Source organism: Lynx rufus, unplaced genomic scaffold (genome assembly GCF_022079265.1).
Source record: "Lynx rufus isolate CCGP_SWC_20201006 ecotype Redwood Valley unplaced genomic scaffold, mLynRuf1.p SCAF_5, whole genome shotgun sequence".
Taxonomy (NCBI): domain Eukaryota; kingdom Metazoa; phylum Chordata; class Mammalia; order Carnivora; family Felidae; genus Lynx; species Lynx rufus.
The window spans coordinates 32,736,624-32,760,953 of record NW_025814867.1 but is presented as its reverse complement, the minus strand read 5'-3'; the positions used below and the strand labels follow the sequence as shown (position 1 = coordinate 32,760,953).

Here is a 24,330-nt window from a genome sequence, read left to right as displayed (position 1 = left end):
GCCGTTTATGTTGTACATAACCTGCTTATTCTCCTAAGACAATTTTAAGCCCTTCTCTATATCCCTGATGCTCTGAAATTACTTGAAGATGTACTTTATAGTCAAACTCTGTTCATTTATTTTGTTGGGACTTTAAAACCAGAAGCTCCTATCCTGGAAATTATCCTGTATTATTTCTGTAAAATGTCTTGTATTATTTCTTGGATAGTTTCCTCTCCTCCAGTTTTCTCTCTTGTCTCTTTGGGGCTCCTATTAGTCAAATACTGACATCCTGATTTGGTTCTCCAGTTCCATCTTTTCTTTCCTATTTTCCTATTTTCATCTCTTTTATTTTTTATTATATTCCTGAGAAACTGTCTTCTACATTATCTTCCTCGGTGTTGTCTTTGAACTCACTTATTGAATATAATATGAATTTTTATCATATTTTAAATCCCAGGAGTACTTCCATGTCATATCCATTCTTATCTCTCTAAGAATACCTCACATTACCTCTAAGGATATTTAATTATAGGGAGGGTTGGTTTTTTTGTTTGTTTGTTTGTTTGTTTGTTTAGGCTTTCTTCTTTCTTTCACATTTGTGTTTCTTTGGAGTTACTTTTTCCTGTTTGCTTGTTTGGGTCACTATCTTTTCTGGGAGAGATTTTTTACAAATGTCTGCTGATCCAACTATTAGTTGGTTGTCCAACTAACAGTAAAGTCCTAAAAAACTGAATGGAAGCTGTGTGTGTTTAGATGCAGTTTGTTGACTTCTGGGCTTTATAGCAGGGGGTCAGGTGGTGACCTAGCCACTTTGTGTGGGGGATTCCAAATATCAATGTCTGGAGATCTGTTTTCTCTTGTATTCTTTGTCCTTGTAGGTTTGTATGTTTTTTATTCCTTCTGTCATTTCAGTGAGATTTGAGTAGGGAAAAAAAATAAGTATATAGACCCATCACCTTGAGCTGAAAGTGCTCTATTATACTTCTGACCAGTAATCTTTTTCTTTTTTCTGGGAAATAGGGAGTTCACATGTATCCTTTGTGTCTCCAATACTGTGTTTTTGCCTGCTGGTGAATCAGCCCTCAAAAGTCAAGAATGTCCCTGTATCTTTTCCCCCTGTGTCTCTGAAGCCATCTCTCTGGGTAGAACCCACTTGTGGGTTCTCGCTGGTTTTTCTGCTTCCTTGAATGCAGAGAACAGTCAGTATCTTGAGGAATTTACTCACCATATCTTCCTCCTTCCTGCTTTAACTGAAGCAGCAGGGATCTACTTGCCAGAACACACCTATTTATTGCCTGTACAGTTACCTTGATTCTCACAGTCCCACCTAGTCAACAATTCCAGTGTGACTTTGAGCCTGTCATACCCCATGGGGCCTTCTTTGAGGCCACCCCAAACCTGACAAGGAATATGGGCTTCCTATGGAGAGTAGTATGATTTGGGGGAGGGGGAATGAGAAGCATCTACTTTAAGGTGACTTTGGGGGCACCTGGGTGGCTCAGTCGGTTCAGCGTCCAACTGGATTTCAGCTCAGGTCATGATCTCACAGTTCGTGAGTTTGAGCCCCATGTCAGGCTACAGACTGATATTGAGGAACCTGCTTGGAATTATCTGTCTCCCTCTCTCTCTGCCCCCCCCTTCAAAAATAAATAAACATTAAAAAAAAAAAAGACAACTCTGGGTTTTGGCCCAGCTTGATCAAATATTCAAACTCTCTGAGACTTAATTTCCTCATGTGTGAAATGGAGATAATATAGTGAACTAACATTATATAGTGAAATAACATTTAACATAGTGAAATAACACTTCAAAGCATTAGTTGATAAGTGGCTGTATAGTGTACAGTGACTACTCTCCCACCGATGTTCTGCAACTAAAGGGAAGGATATCCACTGATGTAGCAATGGTTACCTTTGGGGACAAATGTGCTGCATCCTTCACCTTCTAAGGTCAAAGGACACTTCCTGAGTGTAAGACAAGAAAACTTGTAAATGGAGATACCATAGAGGAAGCAGATTTGGCCTTGTACATCACAGCAAATGAAAGAGCTCCAAGATGGAGGAGAAGGAAACGAGTTTGGGAAGAAAGAAGGAGACGTCCTCTAGCAACCCAGCTCCCCACCTCTCATCCCTGGGGCAGGCCCAGGCTGTGCAGAGATGCTCTGAGAGCAGAGGGGGCTGGGCCCTGTTCATCCTAGAGCTCTTAAAGTTGATGGGCAGCCTTGCAGAGATGACAGTAAGAGGCTATGGGTCTGGCTATAGGAATCCCAGGAGTTTCCATGGGCATGAATGGAAAGCAGAAGTTTGCTGAGAATGAGCACTTGTGAGCTAGCCTGGATGTAACCATAGCATAGTCAGGTAGGCCCCATAGCTGAGGCTGGGGAGGACAGATCAGAAGAAGCTCTCTACAACTAAGCTCAGGATGAAAAGGCCAGAAGTGGGGCCAAGTCAGCAGAGGAAGATACCCCTGCTCCCAAACTAAGCACAAACTGAGATGGGAAGAGAGACAAAGAGGAGCATCTGCAGAAGATACCTCATCAGTGAGGCAACGACAGGCCAGATGCCCACCAACTTGATGCCACCAGGTCCTGAAGCCTCCTTTAACCAAAATGCATGAGTATGGGGGCGGGGGGGGGCGGGCAGCAGACCTTGAAATGGTTATATTTTAAACCAGGAATGGTCAAAAAATTAATATGTTGGGTTGAAGAGTTGAAATCGTGCTAGATTACATTTTTTCTAGCAGCAGGAATAGGGATTTGCAAACTGTGTTCAATGTTAGAGAAATTTTTAGTTTCATTTCTTCTCATCTGAGTCTTAGAACCTATTGGGACCATAAAAGTCATGGCCATTGTATTTGCTTTATATAGTTCTTACTGTGACTGAATGAGGTTCCATCCATGAAGTCCCTAACACTTGGCTTGGCACATAAAAAAACTCAAAAATGTTAGTAACACCCATTAGCCTTTGCCTACCCCTTCTAGAGTTAAGACTAGTGAACCTAGAAAAATAATGCAGGAAGCAAACACTCTCAGCCTGGGAGCAGTGCTTACCCTGCTTGCTTGTATGCCCTAGGCAGGGGAAGCCTCCCCCATACTGATACCCCTGTCTGCATATTTATTTTCTGCAGAGCAGGTCAATATGGGCTTTTGCTCTGATCCCCTATGGACTAATGCTTTCCCTCTGCCAACCACACTCTGAGTTCTCACTTTACCCAAAACACCACCACTTAAGATCATTGAATCATCCTCTCTTTTTTCCCATTTCAATATGAAGCCTAAGGTACACCTACAGTCACTCTTCTAAGAATGTTAGATAAATAATGCAGTTTACAAAGATGCTCTATGTTCAATTCAGCTGACTTTAAAGAGAGATGATGTGGAAAGACCCCACTAAAGAAGGACAAATTCAAAATATCTGTGGCCAAAATGAGGCGGTCCTGTCGAGAAGTTCCTTCTACCATCAGGAGGGCCCTAATTTCATACCTATGTAACAAGTTGATTCACTCATTTTATAGGCCTTCAGCTGGGTCTGCAATCTGATATATCAATTTCTTTCTTCTAGGAAAAGATGAGCTACTAGGCAGCTGAAGATGAGATTTTTAAGAGAAAGTTAAAGGAATTTTATAGCCTGCTTTTGTCATCCATACCACCCCATGACAGCTGACCTCCTAAATACTTACTAAAATTAATATTGTTTGAGCAAGTCAAAAGAGAAGAAAAAACTCTGCAAGTCTATGCATAACATAACTCTCCCCTACACACAGCCTGGGACCATACACGATAGCATCACATCATGGGTTGCAATGCTGTTGTGATGGAAAGAACATTGTGCCAGGAATGAATAAACTCTGTCCAAATGGCCTTTTAGAATAACACTCCCAGTTTCAGAATCTGATGGTTCATTCATTCCACCTCTGTAATTTACCAGAAGCATCCACACACATAATATTACCATCTGGTTATTGTAACAATGATTTGGTAAAATCTCAAGTCAAACCAGCCCTTGCCCAAGACCCAGCTACAAGCCTGCAGTTGGCCCCTGCTATTACACACATAATACATCAAAGGCTTTGGTCCCCAATCCATAACTATAAAGAAGCCATGTCAACATGTACTGGGGTATACAATCAGTTAAAGGGCCCTCTTGTGCACTTGTGCAACTATAATGGTAATGCTCATACATATGATACATCATAATTTACAAAGGCACTTTTCCCAACCTTATTCCAATTAATCCTCACAACATTATAAAAGTAGGTACTGAGGCACCTGGGTGACTGAATCAGTTGAGCATCAAACTTGATTTCAGCTCAGGTCATGATCCGAGGGTCACATTGGGTATGGAGCCTGCTTAGGATTCTCTCTCTCTCCTTCTGCCCCTCTCCCCTGCTCATGCTCTCTCTCTCTAAAATTAAAAAAAAAAAAAAGGAGGTATCATTATCCCTATTTTATAGGGGAGGAAACTGGGGCTCATAGAAAATAAATGACTTGCCCTAAGTTACAGAGTTAATAAGTGGTAGGGCCAGAATTTGCACCCAGGTCCCTGATGTTGTATCTGCATTTGTTCCAGCAGCCCCTGTGGATTGTGGTAGGGCATAGTGATGTTATTCCAGTCACTCACTTTTGCCCACGACCTTCCCTACTTTTCAGGCAGCATTTAGGGCAGTCGGGCTTACTGCATTGGAAAGGAAGGGCATAAAAACCAAAGAACAAAAAAGTGAGTTTCCAGTTTTTGAGGTGAAAATAGAATTTTGGAACTTCTGGTAGAAAAAAAAAACAGCTTTAGATCTCAAAATCCTGGCTTCTGAGTACAAAAAGGCAGCATTCTGTACTAACAGTACAATTAAGAAGACATGCCTGAGGAAGAGCAAGTCAGTTCCCCAACCCAAAACTCCACAGGCCAGAAGGAGGCAGAGAGATGGAGAGAGAGCCACAGATTAATAAAGAAGTGGGGGCCGAGGACCCCAGTGGGGCTTCTGGATCTAAGAACTAGACCTTGCAATGGATAGACTCTGAGGCGGCTCTCCGTGATCTCCACCTCCTAGTACTCATGCCTCTGCATAATCTCCTCCCCTTTCGTGTGAGCAGGACCGGTTACTGCCCTCCAATAGAATACGGCAAAGGTGACAGAGTGTACGTGATTATGTGTATGTGACTGCACAGTATACAATTTTAGTGCTATCTTGCAAGAATACACTGTCCCTGTTAACTGAAAAGCCAGCTGCTGTGCTGTGAGCTTCTCTATGGAAATGACCATGTGACAAGGAACTGAGAGCCTCCTCCAACCAACAGCCAACAAAAATCAGGCCCTCGGTGTGGCCGCCTACAAGGCACTGAGTGCTGCCAAAGAGCATGTGAGCCTGGAACAAATGCTCCCCTGACTGAGCTTTGGGTGAGAGAGAACCCTGCCCTGGCAGCACCTCAAATGCAGCCTTGCAAAGGACTCAGCTAAGCCATAGCCAGACTCCTGACCCACTAAAACCAGGAGATAATACCTGTGTCTCGTTCTAAGCCTCTAGGTTTGTGGTAATGTTTGTTGTGCAGCAACAGAAGACGAGCACAGATTAGTTCAGGGATCTGTGGAAGAAGGGATGCATGCCACTCACAGGTAAGACCCAACAGGGTAAGTGAGGTCATTGAGAGTTTCACAGCCCCACTGTGGTGCAGACCCAGTGGAAGAAAATGGTGGAGGGCATGTCTGAGCAAATAGGGCCTGGCATGGCTGTCCCTGAGTCTTCCTCACCCCAGAGAAACTCCAGAGTTCACTCAAAGGACTCAAGGATATAACTGAGGAGGAACAGCAGACAAGGAAGAGCTTCATGGTCGGAACACAGAAGGCACAGGCCAATGACACAGACATCTCTGCAGGTGCCAATAGTTCAGAATGCCAAGAATCACATCTGGTGGGTGCCTGGGTGGCTCAGTTGGTTAAGCATCCAACTCTTGATCTCAGCTCAGGTTATGATCTCAAAATTGTTGAGTTTGAGCCCCATTATCAGGCTCTGCACTGAGCCTGCTTGGGATTCTGTCTCTACCTCTCTCTGCCCCTCCCCCCCAAAAAATAAATAAATGAACTTACACACACACACACACACACACACACACACACACACACACACACATCTGGGATGTGTAACTTTACACATCCCCAAAGCCAGCATGGACTCTTGCTGTGACCAAGACCTAGAGCTCTCCATGAAGCTGAGATATCTCCAACTCCCTGTACTTGATGCCACTCCAGGGACAAGGTGGGAGCTGGGGCAAAAATCCTCAACAATTGTGTTCAAACTGGAAATGGCTGCATCTACTTGGAAATAATTAGAATGCATGTTCTACCATCAGCGGAGGAGGAGGATAAGTAAACAACCTGATATTCCAGACTGATGAGTTTTAGAACAGCAGAAAAGGAAGAGGTCTTGGGGATGTGCAGGAAAGGTCAGTAGAGGCTTCCTAGAGGAAGTGACACCCGAGTTGAGATTTAAAAGATGAATTAAAGTGAGATTCTATGAATATAAGACTCCAAACTTCTACATTTCTATGAGTTTGTTTTCAAAGTTCTGAGATTCTTTTTTGCTGAAGTCTGAAGATCAAAGGCTCCCTCCTGGCATTGTTATCTACTGGGTCCTGCTTGGGAGTGGTGGAAACACAAACTAATGTATCTGAAATGTATCTGAATCAGACTCCTATTCCTCCTAATTTCCCACATCTTTGTCATCTCTGCCTGTAGGGCTTTCCTTTTTTAATTTACTCTTTTATTTTAATAAAAGTTTCACATGCACACAATTTCAAGAGTCCAATTGTTTTGTAGGACTTATACGAAAAATAGTAGTTGCACACAGTGCCCTATCCCTCCCCCTTTCTCACCACCCAAGGGAACCCACTTTCAACCTTTACAAGACTGTTTTGGTCTTTTTCCTCTCCATCCGTAAGTAACATACTGAGGTTGCTCCTTGATTTTCCAGATGTTCTATCCACTATACCCTGACATGGAAACTGAGACTCCTGCCACTCTCTCCAATCCACCACACACACACCTACTTCCTATCTCCATTCACTCAGTAGTGTTACTGTATGATTTAAATTCAGTACACTCAGTGTTTACATTATTATGATTATGCAATGTTATTCACAACTGAGTCATGGGGCTTATGAAATATGGTTACTTTACTTTCTAATACACTTTGTTTTCCCTGGAGTTTATGATTGTCTTGGTCTTTCATTTGCTAAGTTTCCTATACCCTTATCATTCATTCAGCTGTGAACTCTTCTTCATATATGTAAATCTCTTCTCAATATGTTTAAACTCATTAGGCATTTTATCATTTTTATCTTCTTGAGTAATTGTCTCCCAGTCTTCTGACCCACTTGGGCAATCTAAACTGTTTGCATGACTGTCATCTAGGGAGTTCCCTTCACCATAGACCTGAGGATTCCTTTGTTTCTCTCCAGGGTTGGATTCTCTGTTTCTCATATCCCAGTTTGTAATGTCATACCCCATTTCACCATCTTTTGTATACACACATACATGTACATACACATACACACACATCCTTCCTGACTTCATGTACTTTTGCTTCCAACAACCAACACCTATAGCTCTTTGGAGGAGAACTACCCTTGGGTTACTAGAGGTGCTTTGCCTAAAGCCAGAGATCCAAGTACCTTGGAATTTTCATCACTCACCCAACATGCCCCAGAACAGCTCTTATCCATTGATGGACTAGTATGGGAGCATGCAAGCCAGCTCCTTTTTTCAGGTTGGGAAAGCTCTAAAGTAACTTATACTCCAGCATTTTCCTGCAGGATCAGACTGAATTATGCCTGCAATCACACCCTGCCTGGCCTCTTCTATTTTCTTGTTCTACTTCCTCCACTCTCTTCTTATCTCCTTAGTTGCACAAGAATCCACATCTCAGAGTCTTCAAGGCGGCCCAACCTGAAATACATGTCCTCCTTTGGTTTAATCCCTTGGTTTGTTGGAACACATCTTCCAGTATGGAAGACTATGTTTGAAAAATGTCTTACGCTACCGGCACACATAACTGACTGCTTGTCTGGTGTGTTAGTTTTATGTGTCAACTTGGCGAGGCTATAGTACGCAGTTACCTAATCAAATGCTAATCTAGATGTTGCTGTGAAAAGTGTTTTATAAATGTGTTTAACATCTACAATCCTTTGACTTTAGATAAAAGAGATTGCCCTCAATAATGTGGGTGAGCCCCAGCCAACCAGTAGAAAGGCCTTAAGAGAAAAAACAGGTTTCCTGAAGAAGAAATTCTGCCTCAAGACTGCAACATTAATTCCTGCCTGCATCTCCAGCCTGCCCTACAGATTGCAGACTTACCAGCTCTCCCACAGTCACATGAGCCAATTTCTTGGGGGAAAAAATCCATTTTTATATTTGCATAAATACGTACAATTATACACTTATATACCCAATAAGGGAAATAGTGCCCATTGGCTCTGTTTCTCTAGAGAACTCTGATACTACTGGGCATCTGAGTCGTCTAATGTTTTGATGGTGTTGCTTTATCATCCTATGCTACCTCCCAGTGCTGCTATTGAGAAGTCCAATATTATTCAATTCCTGACCCTCACTATAGAACCTGATTTTTCTCTCTGAATCTTTCTTCATTCTTACTGTTCTGAAATTTTATGGTGTGTCTTAGAGTCAGCTGATTTTCTCTCATTGTGTTTGACACTCAGCAGGACTTCTCAATTTGAATACTTGAATTTTTAATTCTTCAAAATTTCCTTGAGTTGTTTCTTTAATGATACATTCTTCTTTGATGTCTCCATTCTCTCTTTCAGGGACTTTTAGTTTCTGGGTGTTGGACTGGTCCTCTATCTTTCTTGGATTGTCCCCCCTATCTTCTATTACCAGACTTTTTCTTCTATCTTTGAGAGATTTCATCATATTTTTCTTCTTATCCTTCTATTGAGCTTATAATTTCATTTCTCATATTTTTAACCTCTAATAGATACTTGTTTAATAGTAATCTTTTCTTGCTTCGTGAATGAAACAAACTTTTAGTTCTCTGAGGATATTAGTAGTAGTTGTTTTTCACACTTTTTCCTTTTTTTTAAGTTTATGTATTTATTTTGAGAGAGAGAGAGAGAGAGAGCACAAGTGAGGAAGGAACAGAGAGAGAGAGAATCCCAAGCAGGTTCTGCACTGTCTACAGAGCCCAATACAGGGCCCAAACTCTCAAACCATAAGATCATGATCTGAGCTGAAATGAAGAGCCAGACGCTTAACCAACTGAGCCACTCACCCTCACACTTTTTCCTACTGCAGACAATTTACTTGAAAGTACTTGCATCTCTTTGTTTTAATCTCTCTCTTACATGTAAGATTTCTTCATACTATGTATATCCGAGACCAATCTGCTTAAGAGTGTGACTCTAAAAAGGTGACGGTAAGTCCCAAGTGTGTGATAGAGTTCATGAACCATCATCTTCACAGTAGGGTGATCTGGCTAGGCTGTTTGTCAGGGACCCTGATGTCAGTGTCTTTAAATCTTTCCACTTATCTGCCAAGCTTACCTTCTGAAATTTTGTATATCCCTAACACACACTATTTTAGAGATACCCCATCTGAGATAGCCCTGACTAGAATGCAGACGGTTGAGATTAATGACCTCTGATGTTCTCTCCCTCCTATGTTATCCAATCAATGACAAATCCCAAAAAGGTGATAAGGGACACAAGAAGTACATCTCATCTCTGTAGAGCTATATCAGATGATAAAATGAGCCTAAAGAAAGGGAAGATGGAAGCTTCAAGGCAGCTGTGATGAGGAACAAATCCTGATTTGAACTCTAGTTCATGCATGCTCTTCCTCTAGCAACCCCAAGTGTATTGGGAGGAAATATGGGCTTTGGCTCCACAGACCAAGGATAATTCCTGTTTTACCCACTTCCCAGACATGTGAGTCAAGGCAAATTACTTAGTCTCCCCAAGCATTAATCTTTCCTTTGGAAATCCAGGTTGGGAGGCAATCAATCCAGTTGTCCCCAGGACCCTAGACTTCCTCTGCCATTAGCCTAATCCATTCCATGACTGTCAGCTTACTTGCCTCTCACCCTGTGCTAACCATGGCTCATGGTTGACAGGGGCTGGGTCACTTACCACTGGGCTACAATAGGCAGCCCAAGACCTTGAACTCAGTGAATGTTGAACCAATGTTCACTCTCTTTCCTTTTATTTCCTGCTATGAACTAGGGATCATAATCTCTTCAGAAAACTTAATTTTTCAGTTTGCTTCTACGTAAACAGTGTCCACAGAGCACAGGGAGAAAGTCAAGAAGAAAAACAGAGAGAAGTTGATAAGCTGAGAGGAAAAAGCAACAACTGGGAGAAATTTGAGAAGAAAAAAAAAAACAGCACATGACCAAAACATGATTTAAAAAATAGTAATAATAAGGAGGATTGGAGGAAAGGAAGACCAGAGGATGCAGGTAAATTTGGATTCTGGAGAAGAAAAATAGAACATAATAGAACTATATGATTACAAGGATATAACATCTCAGTCTGGCTGAAAGCAAGGTTCTCCTTTATGCTGTCATATTGGTTTTGCCCAAAACTCTCCCTTTTAGTTAACTGGTCGTGCCCCACACTCCCCCCATGCAGTATCTTCAATGGCTACCATTTCCTTCCATGAATCTATCTTCCTATCTCTGCCATAGTTGATTAAGTTAATGGTGGACATCCATGGTCTAGGCCAAAGACAGCCCTTCTCCAGAATGTTTTTCATTAATGTAGACTTAAAGAAACAAAACTCATGTGCTCTCAAAAGCCTTTTCTCACCATGTGGAGAAAGCCCATCTGCACAGAGAAGCAGAGAAGGAACACTGGCCATGTTCAAGACCATGGATCAAATCGTTGCTGAAACCCCATTGTTCCCCTTCCCTTTTCACAGTATAACGGTTCAATCTTAACTGATGTACATGACCCAATTCCTCCTTTTACCCAAGTCTGCTCAAGATGAGTCCCATCACCCGCAATCAAAAGGGTCTTAGTTAACAAGACATATGTGAAGACTGTAATAAAAGCCTGCACTATTCATATACTTAGAAACATTTTTACATGTGCAAAATATCTTCAATCTTGCTAAGTCATTAAAGCAGGGTTAGGTGGAGAATGCTACTTACCCGTGTTTGTTACCATGACTTTCAGGAAATTAAACTTAGCAAAAACCCATCCTCTAAAAGTCCATGTTTCCAACTTCAGATTGCCCTTCCTTCCCATTAATGCCCACTTCAGTCTCCTGCACCACCAGTTCAAACCGTAAAGGGATACCATTTCTTTCCTCTCCTTTGACATCAAATCCAAAATAATCATCACTTCTAGATTCTACAAGTTTTGAAAGATTGTTCCTTCTCATAGACTGATGCCCAGCATCTGTCTTCCAAATACTGGAAGTTAAAAAAAAAGATACACTTCCAGTTTCAGTCAAGATAGAGTAAGTACAATCCAGCCTCCCTTTCCCACTGAATGCAATCAAAAATCCTGGACAGAGTACATGGAGCTTCTATCTGACAACTCTGAAAAGTAAACGGTGGCAGGTAGATTGGGGAAGGAAAACAGAACTCAAAGAACCACCAAAATAACAGTGAGTTTTCTGGTTTCATCCTTTAGTGTCTTTGAGCCTAGACTCAAAGGCAGTTGGAAGACTGGAGCTGTGCACCAGCTGAGGACAGAAAGAACTCCAAGGGAAACGATCTATATTTCTGTTCTGAGGCATAAGAAAGCAAGCCCCTACAGATCTGATGGAGTGGGTTGGCTTTGCTTGTTTTTTTCCATTCTCACTCCCTAGCCCATAGGCAATTTCATGGCAATACAATAGATGGGAGCAGTAGCCAGGTGGGCACCTAAAACTCTGAGAGAGAGTCCTCTCTGACCAGAGAAAGTGGGGTCTCCATAATATGGGGAGAATCCCCATTGCTTTTTTTTTTTCTCTACCTATTCACTCATTTCATGACTGTGGGCAGTCACAGGAAGTGCATGGCAGAGTGGGCAGCTTTTCAGCCAGAGGAGTAGGAGAGGAAGACCTTGGGAGCCAACTAATATGTAGGGAGACTCCAGCCACAGGGACAAGTCCTGACAGGCCTAACTTCAGCAAACCATTGGTCTCATTCCTCTTGACAGTAATTGGTTTAGGAATGACATGGAATGCAAGTCTGGCCAATGAGATCTGAAAGGAAGGCTGCTGATAGTGAGGGCAGAAGGCAAATCTTGGTAAACGTTTCTCTTCAAATGGGAGAATAAGTCCTGATATTAGGTGTCATGTCCATGGACTAGAGTCAGAACAGCTGTGCTGGAACTACCATTGAAGCTGACAGAAGACAAAGCTGATGCTCTGAGATTAGCAGAATGGAAAAATGGAAAGAACCTTCAGCCATGGAATTAACCAGTCTGGAGCTGCCCTGCCTGTGGGCTTCTTCACATAAGGGATAATAATTTTTCCCAGTTTTTGAGTAAACTGAGGCAAGATTTTCTGGAACTTTCAGTCAAGTTACCTTAGAGTTATACCTTATAAGATACATACAAGGCAAAAAGATTGCTAGACCAGGGGCATAAAGTCAGATCCTCACCCAAACCTGCCCTCATTCTACATTGTTTCAGATTCATTCTCTGAACCCTGGAGCAGAGCATTACTTAATCTTCCTCAAGGTTCAGAGGATGTATTAACTTAAGGAAAAGTGAGAAGTCTGTATCTGGAACAGAGGGGGAAACTCCTCCTCTTCCAGACCATTCACAGATATTTGCAGCATCCTTATATTGGTTTCCTGCACAGGCAGCAGGCCCTACCCACAGGTGATAACCTAACTACAATAATAGCAATACAGAAATAGTAAGGTCAGCTCTCCAAGGAAAGGTAGAAGCATCCTATGTGTTTGAAAAGAATTGACTACGTGGATTACACATGTAATAACGTTTTAACCACCATTTTTTGTTTTGTCAAATAGATGTTTGACTGTTTAAAGAATTTTATAGGAAAAATATCCCATGAATTTAAAACACCCAGCTATTCACATCCATCTATATTTTTTCCAGACTCATCAAAGCACAGACACCATGTACATGAAATCTGTAAGAGTGACTATTCTATTCTGCATTCTGTTTTGCTTGCACTTAGCATGGTGATGTATGCACATTTTCACATATGTCTCCGTTTTAGCGGTCACAGAGAATTCTGATATACCATGCTTCTCTTAGCCATTCCCACTCACTAGGCATTTTGGTCACTTTCCATCTTTCCTTATAATGAATTTGATGCCATAAATATCTTTGTATAAATGACTTTTCTTTTCATTTGAATTATTACCTTAGGGTATATTCCCAAAAGTGGGATTACCAACTCAAAGGGTATGAATGCTTTCATAGTTTCCATTACAAATTGCCAGCTTGCACTTCAGAAAAATAGGGACAAATTACAGATTAGCCAGTAATGTGTGTGAGTTTTCAACACAGAAACTAATATAACAGGTCTTATTGATCTTATTTTTGTTGTTGTTAATTTAATATTGGCCCTCCATTGCTGTTCAAATCTGCATGTCTTCAATTACTATTCAAGCTAAACATTTTTCATGTTAGTTTCCTATTTGCAGACAAAGAAATAAAAAGACATTTTGCTATAGCAAATCTACCCACTAGGATAATATGGAAACATTATAAATTGTAAAGGCAATACTAATGAAAGATGTTGCCTGTCATTCTTTATATGTAAACAATATCTTCATATTTTTTGATAAATTTTCACATAGTGTCCAGGCCTTATCCATAAATTTGCATAATTCTGTATCTATTTTGAACCATAAGCCTTATTCATAATGATTAAAATGATTTTATAAGTTATTTCATTTAGTATTTTCTTTTGCTACCAAAAGTTAAAACTCTTTTGTAATTGATTTGATTTGCCTTGTTTCTGATGATATCTTCTATTGCTTTAAATATCGCAAATACATTTCTCCTCCATTGTAGAAATAAATATGCTATTTCATCCTCTTTTGATTTTTTTATGGCTTGTTTCATGGTCATTTGTAAGGTGCAAACCTGAGGTAAATTTCATTACTGCCTGGACTTCTGACATACATGGCTAAATTCTTCCCTTACAACATTAACTGAGGATAAAAACACCCAGCCATTTAGTTCTGTGTGTGGCGGGTTGGTACAGAGCAGCTCAGAGTTCAGGATGCTACAGTTCCATATGCTTCACCCTTCCACAGGAATCCCTACTGACCAGAAAGAATAAGTAATGGTGTTCATAAACATCTTGAAATAGAAAAAAATGCATGCGTGCGCACAAGCGCACACACACACACACACACATACACACACACACAGGGGTTGTTTTGTAATTTTTTAATGTTTATTTATTTATTTTTGAGAGAGAAGGGGAGCACAAGCAGAGGAGAGGTGGGAGGGTGGGGAGGAGACACAGAATCCAAAGCAGGCTCCATGCTCTGAGCTGTCAGCACAGAGCCAGATACGGGGCTCAAACCCACAAATCATGAGGATCGTGACCTGAGCCAAAGTCAGATGCTTAACCAACTGAGCCAACCAGGCACCCGCCACACACATATTTTAATGCATGTCTTTCTGCATAATTTCTTATAATTGCATGTGAATCACAATTATCTCAAAGCAAAAAGTTTAATTGAAAAATACTTTAAAATTCATGAAAATTTTGTAACATATTTTCTTTTAAATAATTTCCGGATTCACACCCGGGCTCTCAACAACAAAAGTCCAGAAGCTTGGAGCATGGCTATTCTTTACCAATTCTGATATTCTAGGAAAAAGTCCCCAAGTGGTGGAGTCTTTATCCTCAGCCTCCCATTATTTGAGGAGTCAGCTCTCAAACATTGCAATGTTAAGGCCAAAGGTAGGTTTAAAAGTGCTGGGTTTTAGCCAAATTGCCAAATATTTATTAAGGACCACAGCAATCTTGCTTGAAAGCCAGGCACCAGCTCTCAAGTAAACAACTTGTAGCACAGAAAATTAATATTTTAAAGCTGCCAACAGCTTCTTGCCACTGCTACAGTTGAGGCTTAATTTTTGAAGCTGAGGAACTGTCATTTTGGTAACCAAGTGGATTTTGCATCCTAAAGTTTAAGCTGGAATTTGTCCTTGGGCAGGTCTTCCCTTTCTTCTTTCTATGGTGACCTTTTTAGTCATGCAGACAGAGATAAAGCAATTTCTTACCCCTTTTTCTGCAAGCAGCCCTGAATTGGTCAGGGCTTCAGATGTTAAGTATTCTGTTCACTAATGAAAATTTGGTTTACTTTTTAGCAGGACTGTGCCCTTGCAAATAAATTATTTTAGAATATGAATTTAAGCTGCCCAGTCCCTGAAAATTATTGCTTGTTCGTGAAAAATATTTCCTTTCTTTATCTATCTCCAGTGTTTTTCCCCAGTAGATTGCCAGGCCAGCAGAAACATCAGGCCTGACAGTCTTGTCACCATGAGGAGAGCATACCCGGCTGAGCTTGGCAATTGCTCCCCAGCCTGGCCAGTTGGAACCCCACACTTGGGGTTCTGCCCCTGCTACCATTGCTGCCTCTATCCCAAAGGCCCCGGGCCCTGAAGCAATCCAGCCATTAGGAGTACAGGTATGATTCTTAATCCCCATTCCACCACTGAACCCCTGTGTCACTTTGGACAACTCACTTTACCTCTCCTGACTCAGTTTCTTCATTTTCAAGACGGGAAAAGTAATACCTACTAGAGGGGTGCTATGAAAATATTAGTTTGCTCCCCCTGTCCCTCATCCTGGATTCAGGGGCTCTGCCATTCTTGTACACAGAAGCTGAAGTCCAGTTGGCCAAAGGGGATGATGAACAAGAGAAATGACCCCTCCTACTCCATCCCCCACTGGATACACCAGCACAACCAGTTCTCTGCAGCAGCCACCTAGAAGCTCCTAAGTATGGGGAGAGCCCGGAACTACCTGCAGCCAAGAAATGCTGCATTGTGCCTGGAACCTCAGCTTGTCTGCCTTCCCTGTGATCTGCCCCTCCTCTTAGGTGCACAGAATTGCAGCTGACTCCAAGGCTGACCTTGGTCTTCCTCACATCCTGGCCAAGGAGACATGAGGATTCCTGAGGGGTACATAGCCTCTGCTCAATGGGTCACCCTTACTGAGCTACCTGTTCTAGCCCCTGCTCAGGTGGCCATCTTGGGCCAGAACCAATACCCTTAGGCTCTACCCCTCACTATATCCCTGGATCATCCTTCTACTCCTTGAAAGAGGTCTCCCCATGCAATAGCCCCCTGCACTACCCTCAACACACACACACACACACACACACACACACACACACACACACACACACAGGACCGTACCCAGATCCCCTCAGATCCCCTCTACCAGTACTGTGTGCCATTACCAAGATTCTCTCCCTGTGTGCTTTGCTTCAAAAAGCTCTCATCCTGCAGCCTTCAGAGAATGATCCCTGGGCTGCTGGAAACTTTATCCAGACACAAGGATAAACAGAATGTCTGGGAGTTTATGCCCCTGGGCTGCCTGAAGCCAGTGCATGACTGGTGCTATAGGAAAGCAACTTCTCTTCTCAATGAGAGGCAAAATGAGGGATAATTTGTGCTCCAGAGTACTGCAAAGGATCAAGCCAAAGCAGAAACTTCGTCTAAAATCACACTGTCCAGCTTCCTCTTCTTTCCTGTCCTGCTTATCCTACTCCCTTACAAGTCTCCCCAGGGAGCACTTCCTTAATAAATCGCTGGCACACTCCCTCTCATCTCAGTATCTGCTTCTGGGCAACTTAAGACACAACACTAGCTTGTCAAACACTCTGAAGAGACGCAAGGCCACCAGGTCTGAGCCATTTAACTGAGTGTGTTCTCAGGTATGTGTGTGAGAGAGTGAGAATAGGCATGTTGGTATGGAAGTACATAAGTATATAGGTGTGTTGCTGGAGAATGAGTATATACATATAAACAAGTGTGTTTGCCTGTATTTATATGGGTCCGGATGTGTGTGTGTTTCTGTTTGCAAATGTGGACGTAGCTGAGGAATGTGTGCGTACCACTGTGTGTGCATACAAGAGATGGTAGGTGCATGTACACATGCATGTGTTCTTGTATCTAGCTCTCCTTTGTGGGGGTTACAAGCAGAAGTAATTTAAAGCGTCTGAACATCTCCACAGCCAGCAGAACCTACATCTTTCTAACAGGCCAGCAAACAGTTGGGTCTTGGGCCCTTGAGTAACATAGCTTCCATTCTCAGTTAAGCAAACATCAAATCTACTTCCACACAAAGTCTACTGACACATCAGTGAAAGACTTGGAGAAGAGGGGTATCTGTGGTAAATGAAACCTGGACCACCAGGAAGCTAGGCCCACCCCCACATCATAACAGGGTTTGGCATACAATTTCCTACTTAGTATTATAAACCAAGACAAGTTTCTCATCCTCTCTGTGCCTCAGCTCCCTCATCTGAAAACAAAGATAATGGTAGCATCATTAGGCAATAGTAGTATATTTACTATATTCATTTGTTAGGGCTGCCAGAACAACATATCACAAACTGGGTGGCTTAAACAACAGAAACTTACTGTCTCATAGTTCTGGGAGCTGGAAGTCTGAAATCAAGGGTTGGTTCCTTCTGAGACCTCTCTGTTTGGCTAGTAGATGGCCACTTTCTCCTTCTGTCATCACCTCATCTTCCCTGAATGTATATCTATGTGTCTAAATTTTCTCTTTTTATCAGGACACCAGTCATTTTGGATTAGGGCCCACCCTAATGACCTTACATTAACTTGATTGTCTCCGGAAAGACCCTATGTCCAAATAAGATCACATTCTAAGGTACTAGGATTAGGACTGAAGACACAATCCGATCCCTAACATTTACCTTTTAAGGCTGTTATGAGGTTAAAATGAGTTAGTTTTTGGAAAGTGCTTAGCTCAGTGCCTGGCATATAGTAAGCCCTATGATACATTTTGCTATGATAATGATGCTGAATTATATCAACTTCAGAACTTTTGTGCCCTGTAATAATAAGACAGAAAAGGGGGTGCGTAATGCTTGTAAGAAAATTAAAAAGCTTTGTAACACACAAAAGGTGAAAGAAAAGACAAAACCCATAAACAATTATTTACACTCTGGTTATTGTGAAACCAATTTCCACCAGTCTGTGGAGTATTTGAACCTAGTTTGTGTGCCCCAAAACTGAACATACCAGGTGGGCAAAATGGACCCACTGTTCAACAACTCTTTAAACAAATATTTGTACTATCACTCTCCAAGGTTCACTTACCCACTGCCACTCCAGATAAACAAGTGAAACCAACCCAGACTGAAAATCATCAGTAAAGAGACAGAAAATGGGACCTTGCCTCAAGACATCTCTTTTCTTTGTTAACTCACAGCCCTGAGATCACAGAACCCAAGAGAAAAGAGAGGAGATCTTTGAGTGCATTGTTGAGTTGCAGGCTCAGGGAGCTTCCAGGATAAATACTATAATGGCATGTTTATATTGTGTGGGCCAGTCAGGAAACACTGCAACACTGGCCAAATAGAAATGGAAATTACTGGGGGCGCCTGGGTGGCGCAGTCGGTTAAGCGTCCGACTTCAGCCAGGTCACGATCTCGCGGTCCGTGAGTTCGAGCCCCGCGTCGGGCTCTGGGCTGATGGCTCAGAGCCTGGAGCCTGCTTCCGATTCTGTGTCTCCCTCTCTCTCTGGCCCTCCCCCGTTCATGCTCTGTCTCTCTCTCTGTCCCAAAAATAAATAAACGTTGAAAAAAAAAAAAAAAAAAAAAAAAAAGAAATGGAAATTACTTCCTCCAGGACCCCCTAGCGGGAACACAGCAGCTAGGCTTGCTAAATGAACCACACAGTGGTGGTGTCCAATGGAAGACCTCTGAGCTGAATTCCAGCGTGGGTCATTCCCAGCTCCACTTCTGACCACTGACCAGCACCTCCAATGTGCCCTTGTGGGCCTGGGGTGGCATCTGCACCCACAGGCCAGGCCGGGCCATCATTGTTGCCTCAGCCAGCCAGCTATTGCTTCAAAGGGCTGGGTGAATGTAAATACAGTTATTTAATCTAATGAAGTTATTAATGTAAATGGGTAAATATTACAGCAGATGTATTCAGTTCTAAGTAAGAGAAAATCTAACTAACTGATTCAAACAATGCAGGCATTTATTTTTTGCTAACAAGAAAATGGGAAAAAGGTGATCATAGAGTTGGTCTGACAACCTAATGATGCCATCGAGGAACCAAGAGTGCCTGTGTTTCCATGTTCCCATCTTTGACTTGCTGGCTTTGGCCCCCATGCTTGCAGCCTCACAGTTGCAGGATGGCTGTTCCTGGTAACACCACTTCTTCCCTCCATCTCTCCAAGCAAGGAGTGGGAGCAGCTTCCTGCCATTGCTAATTTCTGGGTTGTTTCTTCCATCCACTGCTGGTCTTCTCAGCAACTCTGCCCTCTGCTTAAACAACTTCCTGCATTAAATTCTTTCTGTTGCAATAACCAAAGTGATTTTGTTTTCTCAGTTAAAACCTGACTGCCCATGTGGTTAACACAGCAACAAACTCATGTCCCTAAAGAGTTTTAAAAGTACATACCTGAGGGGAAAACAAAGATAATTTTTAATAAAAGTTAACAAAACTCAAAGTAGACAGTAAGAAAATAATATTGAAAATGAACCATGTGATCATATGACAATGGTAGTACCCTTGACAAGTTGAGAAGGTGGAAGAGGCCAGCACCCCTTCTAGCTTATTCAGTACAGGGCACTGGGACAAGGAAGGAGTGTGGCTCAAATTTAGCCTTGCTTCACTCATTGCACTATGTACCCTACAAGGGGCTCTTCTCAGGGAAGGGGCACTTTTTTATAACTTACCCAGAGGTGTCCCTAATTTTCATTGGCTAGCCTTGGCCCTCTCTAGAGTTGTCAAAAATTATGAAAAAAAAGGTGGGGGGGACGCCTGGGTGACTCAGTCGGTTAAGCATCCAACTTCAGCTTAGGTCATGATCTTACAGTTCATGGGTTTGAGCCCCACATCACACTCTATGCTGACAGCTCAGAGCCTAGAGACTAGAGCCTGCTTTGGATTCTGTGTCCCTCTTTCTCTCTGCCCATCGCCCACTCATGCTCTGTCTCTCTTGCTCTCAAAAATAAACATTTAAAAAAAATAAGGCCTACCTGACCACTAAAGAACTTTGTTTAAGGTTTTTAATGCTTCAGGAACACAAGGAGACGGGACCCTTAAGAAGGAGGTTCCCTGTCCAGAGGCAAGGCTGGGGTATTAAAATATGGAAAGCCTTGCCTCTGGAGGAGCAGAGAGCAGCAGTGACTACTGCAGCCCTGCTGGAAGAACCCCTGTTACAAGGGGACCCACACCTTTGACAAGTGGCCTGTTTCCCATAGCTGCAGCCTTCTTTTCATTTCTTTTCTCTGTCATTCGGGAGGGCGGCCTCAGAACTTAGAAAATCAAGTTTGACCTCTGATGGCTTTAATAACAGCCCCCACCCCATGAAACAGCAGGACTCCAGAAACCCAGAACGACCTAAGCACACACAGTTATTTCTGGGCATCCTCGAGGGGAGCCTGCAGGTACTCGTAAGTTGGGCTATGCAGTTGCCACCAAGCATCAGCCCTTCCTTCCTCTGAACCCCACATCTCATTTGTCCATATCACCCTGCCCACAAAGCTGCTTGCATGAGCCTCACCTCTGCCAGCCCATGGGGGAATGTCTCCCTCTATCCATGCCACAGATGCTATGACAGGTGATCCCAAAGCCACCCTCCAGAGATGCCCTCACAGTGCTGGGCCCCAGAAGTGGGAGAATGATCTCCTCACAGGTCTGTGCCTCTCCTCATCACCTGGGTCCCCAAGCAGCTTTGTCAGCACCCAGAGTCTCACCAAGTGGCCCCATCAACTCCTGGAGTACCTCCATCCCCACCTCTGGGCCTGGGCAACCTGGAGGAACCTGGGCACCAGCAGGGACCTCTGTGTCTTCCAGGGTTTCCCCACTCTCAGCTTACAGGGCCTCATGCCCAATATACTGACCTGAACTTTAAGCAGATACCAGACCCCCCATCTCTCCCTCTTCCTTTTTACATCTCTTGCCACCAAAAAATCCTCTATGCTCTTCCAGTTACAAAGCAAAAATTCCCAGATACTGATATGTCTAAGAGAGAGAAACAGTACTATCTATATCAGCAGGCAACGGAAGACTTTCTGGTATACTTGGCAGAAGTATGCCAAGGAAGTCTCTCCTCGGCAGGGGAGGGCATTAAGCAGGGGCTCCGGACAGTTAAAAGAAATACTGTAGTGGCACTTACTGCCTCCTGTTTGACCTCCATGCCTGCAGATGGTGCACAGCAATGTCCCAGAGCAGGGGATATGCCCCGGCAGGTGGCCAAGAGGCAGACAGCCTCTACAGGGAGAATGGGGTTTGGAAGGTGGCTGTTCAGCTCCCTTCCCTCTCTGCTCTTGTCTCTCCTCTCTCCCTTTTCCTTTCCTTTGTCTTCATTTTTACCTGCTTCTCCTTCCTGCTCTTCTACCTCCCTCCTCATTCCACTTTCTCTCCAGTACTACTTGTGGACAGAGCACTTTTCTACATGCTGTTAGAAGTGAAAAAGAAATAAAAGACACTGGTCCCACCCTTAGGGATTAATGAGATTACCCAAAAAAAAAAAAAAAAAAAAAAAATCTGCATGCAGAGCTAAGCAGAAGGGTAGGACTGGGTCAGAAATGGCTTTGACCCTCTGAAATGTTTCCTCTTTGTTCACCTGTTAAAGCAGCCTTGGGGACAGACATGTCCCAAAGAGATAACCCCATGGGATCTTTCTGGATCAGTTCAGAAGACAAAGGAAGAATTTTGGAACACTTGTTGATGTCTGCTCAGTGACACAACTGAATTTATCTAATAAAAAATAAGAAAGCACACAATTTTCTGTAAGGAACTCATCTATTTCTTTTTTAAAATATGATAATGTCCTGTTTGAATATGTTTTTAAAGAAAAGTCTTTAGAAGCCTCAAGCACCATAAAAAGTAAGAGAGGGAGGGAGCCAAACCATAAGAGACTCTTAAAAACTGAGAATAAACTAAGGGTTGATGGGGGGTGGGAGGGACAGGAAAGTGGGTGAAGGGCATTGAGGAGGACACCTTCTGGGATGAGCACTGGGTGTTGTATGGAAACAATGTGACAATAAATTTCATATTAAAAAATAAAAATAAAAAAATTAGAAGCGTCAAGCACCTTATTGTCAAAAACACTATTACATATAAGGCCCAAAAACTGTAAGGAAGACCACAAATATTGTAAATAGGAGTTTAAAAATTCACTCAACAAACTTAAGTTTGTATTCAGACAGAAGGGAGCTGGACATGAGAAAACTACTCCTTTCTAATTGGGAAAGGTCATCCTAAGGATTTCTAAGGTCAACATAGAGGAGTGCTCCTCTTTTGTACCAAGAAAGACAGAGGCCTATAAAGTACAAAGTTATTTTCTCCCTTATACAAAGAGGCAGGGATCTGGGCTCTTAGGGAAAGCTAAGTGCTGGCTGAAGGCATGAACCTTCCCAAGCTGTGTAAATACTATTGAGACCAGTGTTCTGGCACATCCCAGACAAAGCAAGCAAGAGTCAATATCATCTATCCCAGTCTGAGGGGAGGAACCAGGGATGGGTAAACAGAAGCAAGTTGGTTCTTCCTATGTTTTTATGTTTCTTTAAATCTTACCCTAAACACGATAGTCTATCTAACACACATATATCATATTAATAAGAATAAACTCTGTAGTGTTTCTGGCTTAAATGCAGCTTTGGAAAAGGAAGCTGAATTCTCTTTCCGCTTCCCATGGCTATGGGAAGCCTAGTTGTGGACCCCTGTGATTCCCAGTGGGTACCTGAACTGGAAACACCCAGCTTCAGAGGATGCCAAGAATTATTTGGCTAATCTATAAGTTAACAGTAAATAGCACAACTCCTACCTAATCAAGGCATGGGGTGGGGGTCAAAAAAATAGCTGCCTAATCAGACCAATGACTTAGACAAAGCAAAGGGGAAATGGATAGCAGCACACATTTTCCTGTTGATAGCCCATAGCTGCTTCCACCACGCCTTTGGATTAAGAATGATGGACAGGAGAACTACCTTCTGCCAATTAATTCCAGAGTATAATTTGTAGCCTGGGCCCATCCTGGAAGATCCTGGGCTGCTAACAAACCATGACACTGCTTTAATTTCTCCTTTGCCCCCACACTTTATTAAAACCTGGAGTGGGTTCCATCAAATATCCCTTCAAGGGAAAAACAGAGAGAGGCAGAGAAATGGAGCAACATTTGTCTCAATGCAATATGAAAGATTAGAGTTTGCTGGATAAAGAGGGAGAAAGGAGGGGGTAGGAATTCTTGTGAAACACACGCACGCACAGGGACACACACACACACACACACACACACAATTTCTCTTTTGCAATGACCTCCTTATGCCCCATCCATCAGCCTGGGGTTGGCTTATTCTAACTAGCAGATTCCTTTATTCTGTATAACAGGCCCATCAGACACAATCTGCATGCCAATTACTGGCACAGACCCCTTGATACCAAAAAATGGAAATTAGCTGTCAAGGAAAGGCTTCAGCCGGCCAGGTCTCTTTCTTGCTCTCTATTTCCAGCTCATATACACACTCACTCTGCTCAGCGCCTGGCTCTCACCAGGGAGTCCCCAGTGGAAAAAGTCATCTAAAAAATACAAACATATTTTATTGTTATTAGTATTAGTTGCTGACTTTCTCAGTACAATGTGAAATTCACCAGTGGGCAAAAGCTGCTTAGGGCAGAAATGGGTGAGAGAGGTTGATTTCTGATAATTGCATTTCTTTGGGAGCAGATCAAGGCGTCCCATGAAAGGACATTCAAAGAAATGTGAGGATAAGGGCAAAAGAAAACAGACAAGGAATGGGATTCTGTAACCAAGATAACAATCAGAACTTTCACACTTAGGAATGGGCCTAGGCAGAGTTGAGAGGACAGAGGTGAGATGAGCTCCATGAACAAGCCTGCATTACTGCTTTGCATCCTAATAAGCTCTCACAAAGCCAGGCTGCGGCCAACCTGGAGGGCTTCCTATGGACACAGAATCACTCCAGTGTATTTTCAACCCAACCTAAGCATGCTGCCCACAAGGTTTCTGTCCTTATGCTCCCAGAATCTCCAAAAGACCACATTTTATGATAATTCCTCTTCTCTTTTTTCCAAAGTGAGTCACAGAGCAAGGGAGCTTGTTTTCCACTGTCCACGCTGTCCAGGATTCATGTTGAATCTCATTTGGTGGGATAACGTAATTCATCTGGATCACTGTGACC

General features: G+C 42.7%; 1 pseudogene; it reads left to right on the top strand.

The window, feature by feature from the left end:
- The first annotated feature begins 2,037 nt into the window (after positions 1 to 2,037).
- The window catches only part of LOC124527130 (40S ribosomal protein S16-like), a 36,507-nt pseudogene continuing 14,214 nt past the window's right edge, over positions 2,038 to 24,330 (top strand).